We start from the raw sequence: 16,083 nt of genomic DNA, 5'->3' as shown, positions 1-16,083 counted from the left end.
TTGTAGATGAATAATGAAGTTATGAGCCCTGATCTGGTATAATTAGGTGTTAAAAAGGGTGGAAAAAAATCCCAATACCCTTATAAAAATATCTTTAAATTTCTGAATGGGATCTGCAATGACTTGGGCGACTATCCATTGCTGTCTTGACGGCCTATCGACCTTCCCGTCGTACTAGGCCAGAATGTGATGGTTTGGGCAATGGGTCGTTTCTAGATCGGTGGTCCATCAGCCCTTTGCATTACACTTGGGCTGTTCAAACTACTTTCTGTATTTTGGCCATAACTTTCTACCTCGATACCAAATTTAGGCGAATTTGATATTGATGGAAAACTTATTCAATTTCCCACACAACAAAATTCAAAATCTTGAAAATTCCATGTGTGTCAAAGTGGATTCATCCTTTAAACCAAGTCTTTAACAATTTTGGAATGATTTGTAAGCTAGGTAGAAGTACGGGGCATTACACGACCATAATACCAAGCAAGGCTCAAATTGAACAATGCTTTACAACTGGATAAAACACATATGTGAACTCAATGCTTGGAACCTGACTGTGACATTTAGCAACTAGTCTTGCTTTATACCTAACATCTTCAACTCCCGATGTTCCTTCTTTACTTTTAAATACCCACTTGTAATGGACAACTTTCTTATATTTAGGCAATCTCACAAGATCCCATGTGTCATTCTTATAAAGTGATTCCATATCTTCTTGCATAGTAATTATCCATCGGTCGGAATCATCACAACTAACTACCTCTGAGTATGAAGAAGGTTCTTCACCAAAATCAATACCTTATGGTATATTCAATGCATAAGCAACCAAATCAGCTTTAACATACTTCTGAGGAGGTGTAATATCTATCCTAGGCCTGTCTTTAGCAATAGAATATTATGGCACCATTGAAAGTGAAGAATAAATAGTATCACTTTGAATCTCCGGTCTAGATTGAGAAGTAGGTACTAGTATGGATTCTGCTCCAATCTGCAATTCAACGTAGGTGCTTGACTTTTGCTGATTCATGTCACTAAGATCATCTGGGAGCAAAGAACTGGATTCGGAGAAAGCCCAAAGCATGACAGTTTCATCGAACACATCATCCTACTAATTATTACCTTTCTATTTTCTTGACACCAAAACTTATAACCTTTAACACAGTCTTATAACCCATAAATAAGCACTTGACATATCTAGGTTCCATTTTTTCAATATCAATATGAGCATAACTAGGACATCTAAATATCCTTAAATTAAAATAACTAGCAGGAGTAATAAGCCATACCTCTTGTGGAGTATTTTTATCAATCGCGACTGAAGGAGAGCGGTTAATAAGAAGACAAGTTGTGGAAGCATCTTTGGCCTAAAAAAACTTGGGTAAACTAGCATTAGAGAGCATACAACACACCTTCTCCATTATAGTCATATTAATTCATTCGGCCACACTATTCTGCTGCAGAGTATGACAAACTATTAAGTGCCTCACAATTCCTTCTGACTTGCATAGAACATTAAATTCATTAGAACAGAACTCTAAACCATTATCAGTCCGAAGATGTTTTACATGCTTTCCTGTTTGTTTTTCAATCATAGTCTTCCACTCCTTGAAAGTAGGCAACACATCATTCTTTTGCTTTAGGAAGAACACCAAAACTTTTTTGGAATAGTCATCAAGTGTGCCTTTATTTGAGTAGATGCCTTTAAAGAATCTGACTCTCTTTTTCTTCCCAAAAATATAGTGTTCATAGAACTCCAATTTGGTAATACTCTACCCATCAGAAGTCCTCTCCTACTTAGTTTAGCCATCCCATTTTCACTCATATGCCCCAGGCATATATGCTAAAGTTTAGCAACATCACCATCTGATAGAGAAAAAGTAGAGTCAGCAGCATCACCTGTAACTATAGAGCCTTAAAAGATGTATAAATTGTCAGTCTTTCTCTATCCTTTCATCACAACAAGAGCACCTTTAGTAACCTTCAGGATTCTACCTTCGCCAGTGTACTTATATCTATTTGAATCAAGGGTACTCAAGGAAATAAGATTTCTCTTCAGGTTTGGGACATACCTCACTTCACCAAGTGTCCTCACAACCCTATCAAATATTTTGATCCGGACTGTTCCAATATTAATTATTTTACAAGGTGTGTTATTTTCTATTAACACCACCTTTAGAGACTGTTTCATATGTTGTAAACTAATCCCGATTGCAACACGTATGAAATATGCAAGTTGAATCAAGAATTCAATCCTCACAAGGTTTGGATTTACCATCAAAAACTACCCAGAGTTCTTTATCACTACCAGCATCTTAAACAAAACTTACTTCACCGAACTTCTCTGGTTGGTTTTTCTTTGGTTTTACAGCTTTTCTTTTATCTCTATTCTATAAATTATAATACTCAGATTTGATATGGCCCTTCTTCTTACAGTAATTACAGGTTTTGTTTCTATTTCTGGATTTTGACCTATTCTTATTATCACTGCTAGAGTTCCTCTCATGAGTCCTTCCTCAAACCATGAGACCATCTCCTTGAGTCACCGATCCATTCACAAGATACTTCATCTTCTCCTTAAAGAACAATGCATCATAGACTTCATCTAGGGTTAGGGAATCACGACTATATAAAATCTTATCCCTAAATTTCGAGTATTATGCAGGCAGCAAACACAAAAAAATCAACCCTAGATCTTCCTCAACGTACTTAACTTCCAGAGTCTCTAAATCAAAGATGATTTCCTTAAAGATAGATAGGTGATCCTCTAAAGACAGACCCTAAGACATGTGATGGGAGTAAATTCATTGTTTGAGATGCAACTTACTAGTTAGGCTATTCGTCATACATAATTCTAGTTTCAACCACAACGCAGCAGCAGTGGTCTCCTTCAAAACATCCTATAGAATCTGATTGGATAAATGAAGGTGGATCTGAGATAGAGCCTTTCAATCCTTATGCTATTTATCCTCTTTTGTCCACAATGAGGGCATCTTATCAAACCCTAGTAGAGCATCGCCCAAATCCATTTGTCCGAGCACAACCTGCATCTTAACCTACCATAATGAAAATCTGGTACATGTTGCGGTCCAACGGCGGAATCTCATACTTCATGGTTGTCATCCCCAAGAAAAAAATCGATCGCTCTAATATCAGTTTGATATGAATCGGATAGAATAAGCAAACCACATGCAAAAAGAAAAACAAGAACACACGGATTTACGTGAAAACTCTTGTGAAAAAAACCATGAGAGGAGGTAGAGGAATTCACTATAATGGAGAGGAGTATAATGTGGAGATGGTATTCTTAATTTTTTGTATATTAGAAAAACCCGAGAAAGTCCACTAAACACACTTATATAATACGTGCATACAAACCCCATGAAAAATCACAAACATGGGTCGCACCGCAAATGTTTCAGGGCCAGATCAATAAAATTCGGTTCACAAAAACACTTTGGAATTCAATTTCTTAAGAAAAACAAAGGGATATAGTTTGATGGATAAATGTCACAACAATTCCATGTATTAAGTGAGTAATAGAAGTTAGGCACCAATTAACATGTTACTGTCAACTTTCTTCAACCCCACGTATGGTGGTTGTGGCAACACCTAATATTTTTCTATATTTCATATATATTCGGGTATTGCATAGGTTCATGGTAAAATAAATATAATATTTTGAATATATAATAATTAGTAGAAAATTATTTCTAATAAAATCTTTATTATATAATAATAATATTTTAATATTTTTAGATTTACTATCTCCGCCTAAAATATTATAGACTATAAAAATCCATTATAAAGTAATATAAATATATCATCACTTAAAGAATTTTATGAGTCTTGAAAATATTCTAGAAGGGTACTAAATTATATTTTTACCGAATGACAATTTAAATCAAATATTTTACAATATATTTTGGTATCACTAAAATTCTCAAACGAACCATCCGAAAATCGAACAATCAATCCCAGCAAGTCATAAATAACTTTTTACAGTTATAGAAAAGCTCTATACACCAAAAATATATGAAAGCAAGGTAAATGACCGTGAGGGTCATTACATCCAACTAGTATCTTGATAAGGTAAAAGGATGTCATTTGACTCTATTTGAAAAAAACACAAGTAAGGGAAATTAGAACTGAAAAGGTTCCAATCGATATCTGGGTTATTAAGGCGGTGTAAATTTATGAATAATTGGCTAATGGTTATCTATGGGGCGAATAAAGGATAATAAAATGGGCTTGTTTAGTGATGAAACTTGAGGTTTATACTTACTTGTTTTGGTACTATTTGAATAACTATGAATGTTAAATGTAATTGTTGAATTTCAATGAAATTCAAGGTTGGTGAAAAGTCATAACTTGGTCATTTGTTGTTAGTTATAAGAATTATTTATTGTGTAGTTATAATGACCTAATTTGTAAAATTTTACTTTTAACGTGATTTTATTATTTTACCTTTCCTCGTAGTTGATATATTGATTTCAAGATATGGGAATGGTTGCCATGGCTTTAAATGTCTTCGAAAGGGTTTTGAGAAATTTTGAGTTTTTAGAGGCTTTAAAAGTCTTATAGTTGACTTTGATAAACATTGGATGTTCTGAGTGCTGGATAAATATTTGGACATTAGATTTATCACATCAATTTTAGGTTAGTAGTGGGGTTGATTCGGTTTCGAACCTTTTAATTTGCATTTCAACCCTCCATTTGGAAACTAGTTTAAATAAGATTTTGGGGGTTTCAAAGACTAAATTATTGTAAATGATCCTATTTTGAAAATTATAAGTTGCCAGTGAGTTTGAAACATTTCGTTCATATTCACGAGATCCTGAACGAATTTTGAGGGGTCGATTGGCAACTTTGTGTAACACCCCACATTGTTGGGCTAGAATTCGAAACATCATTCCTATGTGTATAATCTCAAAACCAATGATTCCCATGTGAATACAAGTGTCATGATTATTATCCTAGTGTGAAGAATGCTTATTAGGTGAAAAATGTTCATAGAAATCATTTAGAGCAAAGTTGAGCTAAGGGTCTTTGATTCGGCGCCAAATTATGGTATTGAATTATACAAGGTCCACTTTGAATGCGTATAACTTTTTACATATATGAAATTTTGTATATCAAGACCTAAATAATTATAAATAATTAAATTTTCTTTCCAATGATACCAATTTCGCATTAATTCGATACCCTAGCAAAAAGTTATGACCATTTTCATCAGAAACAGTAAAGGTGCGCAATAGCCCCGCGCCATGAGTCTATTCCCCCAGAATTGGGGTCGCGTCGTGAGGGATATTTCTTCAAAATAGGGGTCACACCACGAGGGCTATTCCATCTTCTTTAAGGTGCCAAGGGGTAATTTGGTCCTTTTTCCTCAACCCCTAGTCATCCAAAACACGATTTATAACATTCATAGGGGTATTATTTTTCGATTAACCTCAAAATTACTCACTAAAAACCCCCCTCTCCCAAATAACAAAATTCAAGATTCTTCTCTCAAGAATTCAACGATTCAAGCTTCAATTTCAAGATTTCTTTAAGAATTCGTTCAATTAAGGTATATGGGTATTCATCAATGGATCCCTTTCACCCATTGAACTCAAAAACCCTCTCTTTGATTAAAATATGAGTTTTTCCTTCATTATGGAATTTCATATGTTCAAGATGAGTTTAATTCCTGCTTTTCCTTAGTATTTTGGATTCAATTAATGTCCACATATGATCCCATGTTTTAAATTTCAATGTACCATGTCATATTCAAGTGATTTCATGTTACAATATCAAATTAAGTATTAAACCATGTAAATATGTTGTCCTCTCATGTTTAACACATTTCTATGTTCAAATTCATGCTTATCACCTATTTGTTGAAATTTCTTATGTTTTTTGTCTTTGAACTATGATTCCCTACCACTGTTTTAAGCATTGTTATCATATTTTTTTGTAATCATTCAGTGTTGGCGGGTTATGAACACCCGATACCTATGTGTTTTACATGTTTCTGTTTTCAAGTAATAATTTAGTTAGACCATGGTTTTATTATCATATTCAAAACATCATGTTCATGTTGAGCACTTACAAGTACAGTACCATGTCATGTTAAATGACTAATAACACCAATGTCATTCAGTTGGGAGTAACATTTAGCACCGAGTGAATGTAGAGATGGCGTCTCCCTCGTTAGTAAGGCATGATACATTAGTAACAGTCTCTATGTTCCATACCTATGGCTCCATCATAGATTATTAGGGGTCCCTCATCAGTTAGACATGACACACTCATCCTTCGGGACATTATCTTTGTAGATCCACATCATCAATCATGTGTTGGTACCCTGTTAAGGTGCCAACACTCTTCTAACTGGGATTAGAGGTTGGGCCCCGATAGCTCAGATTGGGGCATGTCGATTATAGCTAGCTCCCACATTCTTAGTGTAGTATTTAGAGTAGGTCAATTTAGGTTTGTATGACCAAGTGTACAGATATTAGTTATTTAGTTATTCAGATCTCAGTTATCCAATTATGCAAATAATAATGATTCAGTCATTTAGATTACAAATTATTTTAGTACATGTTTATTCTTGGTCATGCATTCACAGTTTTACATATTCATGTTTTCATGCTCAGCATCCATACATGATCCTCAGTTCAATTTTACAGCATGTTCGGCTTTACATGAGATTTACATACAATATTCATGATTTATCGCTTTCCAACTTCAGTTCTACTTATTCAAATAAAGTAAAGATTTAAGAAACTAAGTTTAGTAATTCACCAATTTATCAGATTATGTTTGTTACTCATGTTTTAAGATACTTTAGATTTTAGTTTATTTCATTCTCTTGGTGAGTCTACTTGCATTTAGCATGCATATTTTAAGATTATGTATCTATTTAGTTTTACTTATTGCATTCACCCCACTTACTCAGTACATTCCAAAGTATTGATCCGCATATATGTCTATGTGCTACATCGTCTCATAATATAGGTACTAGTTGTATCCCACACATCATAAATAGATAGTTCGCAGCTTCCAGCTAGCAGGTGATGAGTTCATTTATTTTGGGGTCTCCAGTCAGTTGTAGTTCATGTACTATATTATTATTATTCTTATGTATCGATTTGTGGTAGTTGGAGGCATGCCCTAGACACCTATAGTCAGTATAGTAGAGCCTTCATAGACAATTAATCAGAGTCACTCATGTAATTCAAGTTCTTCCTTCAAATTTATTATGTTTTAAATCTTTTTAGTATCACATGTATTTAGTTATGCTTCCATTCAGCAAATTTAGTTTATATAATTAATTTAATTCATATGCTCAAGTATCATGTCATTCATGGGTTAGCTTGGGATCACTTGTGGTTCTAAGAACTGTGTTATGATTAAGGGATAGTCTCGGGTCGTGATACTTTGTAACGTAGCAAAGATACTATGAAATTGGATCTGGTACATCTACTTAAGCTTTCAAAGGACCGCTTTAGCGTCCAACCATTGCTTTAGTGGCCTCCGTTTTAGCATCTCTGGATCACTTAAACAAAGGTCGTCCATACTTGGCTTGTCCTCTTTATCACCCCCAAACCCATCCGCTTAAGTAGTGATTTCTTAGGCAAATAATTACCCTCTTAAGCAGCCATCATTGTATATATACCTCTTATTGGGATTTTTCACAATTTTTGGACCTTTGAGCTTTGGATTTAGATGATTTTTAGGGGTTCTCATCACCATTTCAGCTAGGGTAAGCTCCAAAACCTTATTTCATTACTTTACATTGATTATATCATAGAAAACACCCTTTAATCTTAAATTCAAAATGGAATTTTGAGAATTTTTCTAGTAAAGCATAAAATAGATTTTGTTTGATTTTGACCTTATTTTTAACTCGTTTTTGCATTAGCCTTATGGTACTTATTTCTAAAATAAATTTTTGATTTTATATCTTCTATTTTCAAACTCACTTGGGATCTAACTTAAATATGGTAAATATGGATATCATTAGCTTTCTTTTAATGCGTATTTGTATATTTTTAGTTGATTTTGAAACTATTAGAAAAGGAAAGACTCTATTTTGAAGGATTTTAGGTTTGTATATCTACGCTTTGAGTTATGTTGTGGCTTAACTTTCTTCAGACTGGGTCAGGTAGTTAATTAATGAGTAAAACATGTTATGGGTTTGGGAAAGTAACTAATGAAATTGTATTTTTAAGTTTTATTATTATTGTTTGCTCGTATGGGGGCTTACATTCCTATTGTCATTAACTTGTTATATTATATATTGTGTGTTGCCATGTGGGGGATTTATTTTACATCATTGACCTCATGCATTTAAATTCCTTTATTCTTAATATGATGCTCGTGTGTGAACTTGAGTAGATATTATAGGTCTTATTGAGCATTATTTGCCTTTATCATGATAAAAATGCCCGAGTTATGGGTTGGCATCTTCTAGGCTTCATGATTTGTTCATTCAGTTTTTGGTCTATTGTTTTAGACATAGACAGTTCTAGTTGTTTGGTTTGAACCCATTCATTGATATTTGTAGTATTTTGATACAATGACTTTCAGGTTCTGAGTTATTATTTAGGTGTTGATTATTTCCACATGATTATCATTAGATTGTTGATGACATTATCTTATTTAATGCGAAATACTGAGTTTGCCTCACTTTGGCCAATTGTTAGTTTTGTATGTTTTGGGGTTAGATGGTGTAACACCCTAAAATGGGTATTAAGATGTCACATGGTGCTCAGGACTACGAGTAGCCCCAAGCTAACCCTTTGAGTCTTCTACAAATTCTGAAACTCATGAAAAAGATAATCTAGGCATATGAAATACTGAATTTACTGTCTTAACTGAACTGAGCTTAAATGAACATAATGCCTGAAAGTTTTTAACTTAAAAGTTTAAACAACCAACACTGGAAATCTGAAATATAACCAGCAGTCTAACAAGCCTCTACTACTAACAACTAGAGAGTCACTGGGACAGACCCCCAGCTGACTCGAACTAACTGAAAACAACTGAACAATCTACTTTAATAAGCTGGAAATCTAAATAAATGGGTCCCCAAACTATGAGGACTCACCAACTGTCGGGATGTAGATAGAGATGCTCATGGTCAATCACGATACTGGAACTAAGCACCTAAACCTACATTATTAAGCAATGTAGCACATAGATATATATGTGGATCAGTACTTTTGGAATGTACTGAGCATATGGGGGTGAATGCATAAGTAAAAAATTAATGCAATATTTAAAAAAATCTTTCAAAGGATGCATACTCGATGTAAATGACTCACCTCGGCTTGAATAAAACATATACTACAAAAGAATAAAACATGAATACGTAGAACATAGAAAATCTTTGTGAGTCATAACACTTCGTTCTAAAAATTGTATCTTCACTCTTTCTAGTGAGAGTTTCTTCTAACCGACATAAACCATGTGAGATATCATGGAGTCCAACATCTCTTACCCACGTTGGTAGAGTTGTTCTACCCTTGCCATCGAAATAGAACCTAGCTAGAGTGATTACTATACTGAACCCATAAGGGGTGTTAAAACCTATAGGTGGCGCATAGTTCTGGGGCATGAGACCATGGAATCATACCCAACTCGGTGCTAAATACTACTTTCCTTAATCTGTATGCTCATTCTGTGGAAAATCCTCCTTAAAACTAGTATAAGGGTTTATAATGAAAAACCAGTTATGCGTCTGTTTGTTTTAAGCTGTAATCAAAACTAACTATGTGGATTCCATATCTTAGCTTAGGATCATAAGATCAAAATCTTGCTTAAAAATCTTAATACATGTTTTTCAAAGAATGCTTAAACATCATCTTTCTTCAAATATCAAGATTAAAACTTAGGGTTTGAAACCCTTTCTTGAAACTCATGTCAAATCATCACAATCCATTTTAAATAATGAAAATCTTGAAATACCTTAACAATTCTAGCCAACATAACAAAATTCAATGCTCAATATACAAAATAAAGTCACACGCATAAGTATGTTGGGCCATCGGGTATGCGGTGCATTGACCATAACCTAAGCTAGGATGGGCGGCACATTGCCCATCGCCTAAGCATTCTAGTAGCCTTAGGCGATGTGTTAGGCAACACACTCCCCTTTGCAAAGCCATAACTTTTCGCTCAATTATCGGATTAAGGCAAAATTAGTATCATTGGAAATCTAATTCGATTATCTACAATTTTGTGGGTCTCAATCTTCTAAATTCCTTATATACATCAAGTAATACTCGTTCAAAGATTACCCTTGTGAAATCAAACATCAAAATATGGTCGATTCAAAATCTCTTAGCTCGCATTACGCTATGTGACTCTTATGGACATGTTTTACACATCATAAGTTCTTTTATCACTAGGATAATAGTCATAATACATGCACCCAAATATGATTTACGAGATTAGAGGTTTTTACACATAGGAACAATAGTTTGTTTTCTAGCTTGGAGCGTACGGGGTATTACAATATCCCCCCTTGGGAACATTCTTCCTCGAATGAGATTTGCTAGACTGAGAATACTGAGGGTCTGAGATTACATATTAAACTCCGCATGACTCAAAACATGACTGCATGACTAAACTGACTTGTGAATGCAAGAATTATCATGAAACTGACAATCTAAGGCTGGAATTGAGAATGGGAAAAGAAGAAATCTGGGGAAACTTGTTACCTTAAATTGAGTCTGAACTTGTGGAGAAAAGATGAGGGTACTTGGCTTACATATCTTCTTCCGCTTCCCAAGTGGCACCCTCAACGGACTGATTCAGCCAAAGAACTTTGACCAAAGGAACTTCTTTGTTCCCTATTCTATGAATCTGATGATCAAAAATCTTAACTAGAATTTCTTTGTATGAAAGGCTATCTCGAATATCTGAGCCCTCTAGAGTTACTACAACAACTGGATCTTCAACGTACTGTTGACACCTAATTTTTTTCCTCTACGACTAAATTTAATCCTTAGTTTCTTCGATTTTTAATAAAATCAAAATATTTATTCCATCCGAATAAAAAAAATTCAAAAAAATTTTTGTACATGATTTTGTCATTTTAAGTAGAGATTATATATTATCTTGTTCACTTATATGAGAGTATATAATTTGATTACTTAAATATTTATTCTATCAAATATTAAATTTTAATTAAGGATTATTTTGAAAATAAATATAATGATTAAAATATTAATTTTAATATAATTTATTATCAAAATAATTTATTTGGATAAATATGCATTTGATTTTATTAAATCAAGAAGCCCAGGATTAAAAGAAGTATTAATTCGTTTTGAATTTCAATTTAATTTAGTCAATCTATTAGATTTGGCCATAATTGAAATCAAATTGACCATAATTGCAATGCAATCCGTCAATTAATTTTTAATTTGATCAAAATTAAATAAATATTGCTAAATTTTAAAACTCAATTGGGCTTATATTTTAAATAACCCCAAATTTCCCAAAAACTCTCACAACTTCTACCCAATTCCCACTAAAAAATAATTTTAAATTGTACTACATTGTACTATTTCCCCCCAACTTTGTCCTTTCCCAATTTTGAAATTCAAAAATTATACTACATTATACAATTCCCCCAACCTTTTTTATTTTTCCAAATTCTAATTTTTAAATTAAAAATTTTTACTACATTGTACAATTTTCTCCCACATTATCGTCCACCTCACCTTATCTTCAATTTTTAAATTCTAAAAATTCCCCTAAAAACTTTCTCTCACATTGGTAGATTAATAGAATTGGATCTCTATCCTTTTCTATAAATACTACGACTATTTTGGTAGAGAAATTAAGTCTCAAAACCTCAAAGAACTGAAAAGCTTTTGAGCAAATAGTTGAAAATTTTTAAGAAAAAAAAAATCTCAAGGAAAAAAAAGCTTTGAGCAAAGAAGAGTTTTTTATTTTGATAAAAAAATTTCCTTTTAATTCGTGGGCTAATTGAAGTTCTCAAGTTGAACGCTTTTCGGTGGTAATCAAGACTCCGAAGAAAGCTTGTAGTCCCGTTTTGCTGCCCCAAAAAAGGTAAACACACCTTTCCTATTTTTTCAATTTTATTATCATTTTCTTCTTTATTTTTTCTTCTTCGTAGTTCGTAGCTATAATTTTGTTTGCTGGAATTGTTTGTTGTACACGGCCTTGAAGGCCATAGGACGTTATGGTATCAATGTTGTGGTTATTTTCATATTCATGGTGTAAAAATGAGCTAGCAATAGTTGTACATGCCTTTTTAACTTCATTATTTGATTATTATAGATAAAGTTTCAATCTTTGTTTAAAAGATGTACTTATGCTTTGTTTAAATTCATTGTAGGCGGAAATATTTATTTTTAGAATGTAAATTTGTTTCCTTTATGTTGAAAAAAATAGTTAATATTGACTGTTTCTCTTTTTTTACTTTATTCTTTGATTATTATAGATAAAGTTTCAATCTTTGCTTAAAAGATGTACTTATGCTTTGTTTAAATTCATTGTTGATGGATATATTTGTTTTTAGCATGTAAAGTTGTTTCCTTTATATTGAAAAGAATAGTTAATATTGATTGTTTCTCCTTTTTTACTTTATTCTTTGATTATTATAGATAAATTTTCAATCTTTTCTTGAAAGAAGTACTCATGTCTTGTCTAAACTCATTGTTAGTGGATATGTTTGTTTTAGCATGTAAAGTCGTTTCCTTTATGTTGAAAAGAATGGTTAATATCGATTGTTTTGCTTTTTAGCTTTATTCTTTGATTATTTTGTATAAAGTTTTGATCTTTTCTCAAAAGATGTACTCATGTCATGTTTAAATTCATTATTGGCGGATATATTTATTTTTAGCATGAAAAGTTGTTTCTTTTATGTTGAAAAAATAGTTACTATTGTTTGTTTTGCCTTAATAAAAATATTAATTGATTAAATCAAGAATTTTTCATTTGCTTGTTAATTATTTTAAGGGATTTCCAAAATCCTCTTATAAGAGATGAAGTGCTAGCTTTATTTTCAATTCACGATGTTTATTCCTCTTTTTTTTTGCATATTTTTTAATCTCTCAAAATGATGAGAAAGTTTGGATTTTTGTGGCTAAATAGAATTATTTAGATATTTTCGAGTCATGCATAGTATGATTGTGAAACGATATTTCACTTTTAAAAATGCTAAACTTTTATTCTAATTTTCTTACTCCCTTTGGATTGTTATATGTGCTCTTTGTGAGTATAAAGACTTAATTCGTGTCTCTCCTTGCTTCATAATATCAAAAGAGAATCAATGATGTCTTAGAAAGATAAACCATAGGCTATTACGTTTCTCATAAAATATTGGTTGTAATATAGTTGTATGAATTTTTGTTAATGTCTCCTTAATTGAAATTTAAAGATTCTCTTTCTTGAAAAGCTAACCTTTATTTTCTTTTGTTGTATGGCTTAGTGTATATGTTTGTTCAATTTTAGAAGTCATGAGTATTTTTCTTATTGCCTTATCCCTTTACTTTCTCAAGCTTACATTGTTTGTTTCTTGCATTAATTCATTGTATATGGTCTTCTTACTTTTACCTTTGTTCATTCTTAATATGAAAATAAATTATGAGGCATGCAAGTGGATGTCTTTGCTTTGCCTTTTATCTATTGACTCTCACTTTTGTTATACGTGTGCAAGTGTGGATATCATTATAATTCAAAAATCGATTCCTGATATTTTATTTTGCTTTGAAATATGTAACTATTATGCCTTGAACGTATATTAATTTTCTTATCTTTTCCTTGCACGCAAAAAATATCTCGAGTCCAAATAGACTCCTCTCCTCTTGCATTTAGTAATAGGCTAATGAGGCTCACCTCTTTGAGTCAAGTCCGCAGTTTAAACCCAAGGTCCACTACATAGAGTGCGGGTTCTAGAAGATAGACGAGGAAGGAAAATGGGTCAAAACCCAATGATGAGGTAATTAAGAGACTTGAAAAGTCTTCGTTTTTATTATTATCTTCTTTTTATTTATTTATTTAGTCATTTATTTATTCATTTATTTGGGCCTCGAAGCAAAAGTTGTGTTTTAATACAAGGGAGGCAGATTTTGGGCCTCAAAGGTCCAAAAACTAGCTTTGCACAAATTGTGGGTCGAAAGCGCAATATTTAGATTAGGACAGGGGATGATGGGCCGAAAACCCAAATTAGATTAGGACAGATTTATTGATTTGGGACTAAAATCCTAAATCTTGTAATTTTCCCCTTACCCCCTTTCTGTGCTTATTTACTATTCTTTTCTTAGACTTGGTTAAATTCCCTGCTAAGTCGTCAAAATTGATTTTAGGCAAGTTTTTTTTCTTAAATCACTTTCTTTTCAAAAACCAACTTCTCTTTTTCAAAGTTAGTCAAAGGTGGTTTTCAAATAGTTCAGATAACTGCAAGTTAGCAAACATTTTAGGTGCCTTAAAAACCTTTCTAAAATGTTAATAAGAACCTCTTACCCGAGATTTCTTAAAAGCCTAAGTCTTTTTCTGTCTTGAGACTTAGGACTTTATTTTTAAAAGTTTTCTTAATTTCTTTTCAAATAAATTAAGTGGCGACTCTAAAAGTCAAAATTTCCACAAAACACGTACTTCTTTAACATGGAGACATCAAACACTGCATGAACGGATGTCAAGTCTCTTGGTAATTCAAGCTCATATGCTACCTTTCTAACACAACTTAAGATTTTGGAAGGGCCTACATATCGGGGACTAAGCTTCCCCTTCTTGCCAAATCTCTTCACCCCTTTCATAGGTGAAACCTTCAAATAAACTAAGTCATCCACCTCAAACTCGAGATCCCTTCTCCTCACATCTGCATAGGATTTCTGACGACTCTGGGTTGTCTTCAACTGCTCTAGAATCAATTGGAATTTCTCCATGGATTTAAACAACACATCTGGCCCTATCAAAGTGTCCTCACCCACTTCGAACCAACCGATGGGTAATCTACACCTTCTCCCATAGAGAGCCTCAAACGGGGTAATATGAATGCTAAAATGGTAACTGTTATTGTAGGAAAACTAAATCAACGGCAAGTGATTATCCCAACTACCCTTGAAGTCAAGAACACACGCCCTCAATATATCCTCAAGGGTCTGAATGGTCCTCTCTACCTGACCATCCGCCTGAGGGTGAAAAGCTGAACTGAGGTGAACTTGGGTACCAAGACCGTTCTGAAAGGCTTTCCAAAAGTGAGAGGTAAACTAAGTACCCCTATCAGAAATGATGGACAAGGGGATTCCATGCAATCTAACCAACTCTCTAATGTACAGCTTAGCATAATCTTCGGCTAAGTAGGATATATGAACTGGCAAGAAATGGGTTGATTTGGTCACTCAATCTACAATGACCCAAACTGAATCATGTGACCGACGCGAACGAGGTAACCCTATCACAAAGTCCATATTTACCTCTTCCCGCTTCCAAGTGAGAATACTAAACTCTTGCAAGGCACCACCAGGCCTTTGGTGCTCCAACTTAACCTATTTACAAACGGCATACATGGCCACAAATTCTATGATATATTTCTTCATACCACTCCACCAATAGACTTCTTGTAAATTATGGTACGTCTTAGTGGCTCCTGGGTGAATAGAATAACACGTACTATGCGCTTTGGCCATAATCCACTGCCTCAAACTATCAACGCATGGCACACATAGTCTACTATGGTATCTCAACACACTATCTCCCACTTGGAATAAAAACTCTACTTTCTGATCCCTAACTGACTCCTTCAGCTTAACCAAACTGAAGTCCTTATCTTGCTTCTCTTTCACTTCGAAAACTAAGGAAGATTCTGAGCTACTCTGAACCCAAACATTCCCCTCAGTTGAGTCAACCAACCACACACTTAATCTAGCCAACCAATGAACTTCCCGAACTAACTCTTTCTTATCACTCTCCATATGAGCAACATTACCCATAGATAGTCTACTAAGGGCGTCTGCCATAACATTGGCCTTGCCTGGATGATACAAGATACTCATTTTATAGTCTATTAACAATTCTAACCACCTTCTCTGATGGAGATTTAACTCTCTGCAAAAACAC

This window comes from Capsicum annuum, chromosome 3 (assembly GCF_002878395.1).
Source record: "Capsicum annuum cultivar UCD-10X-F1 chromosome 3, UCD10Xv1.1, whole genome shotgun sequence".
Classification (NCBI taxonomy): Eukaryota; Viridiplantae; Streptophyta; class Magnoliopsida; order Solanales; family Solanaceae; genus Capsicum; species Capsicum annuum.
Note: the sequence above shows the minus strand (reverse complement) of the source record.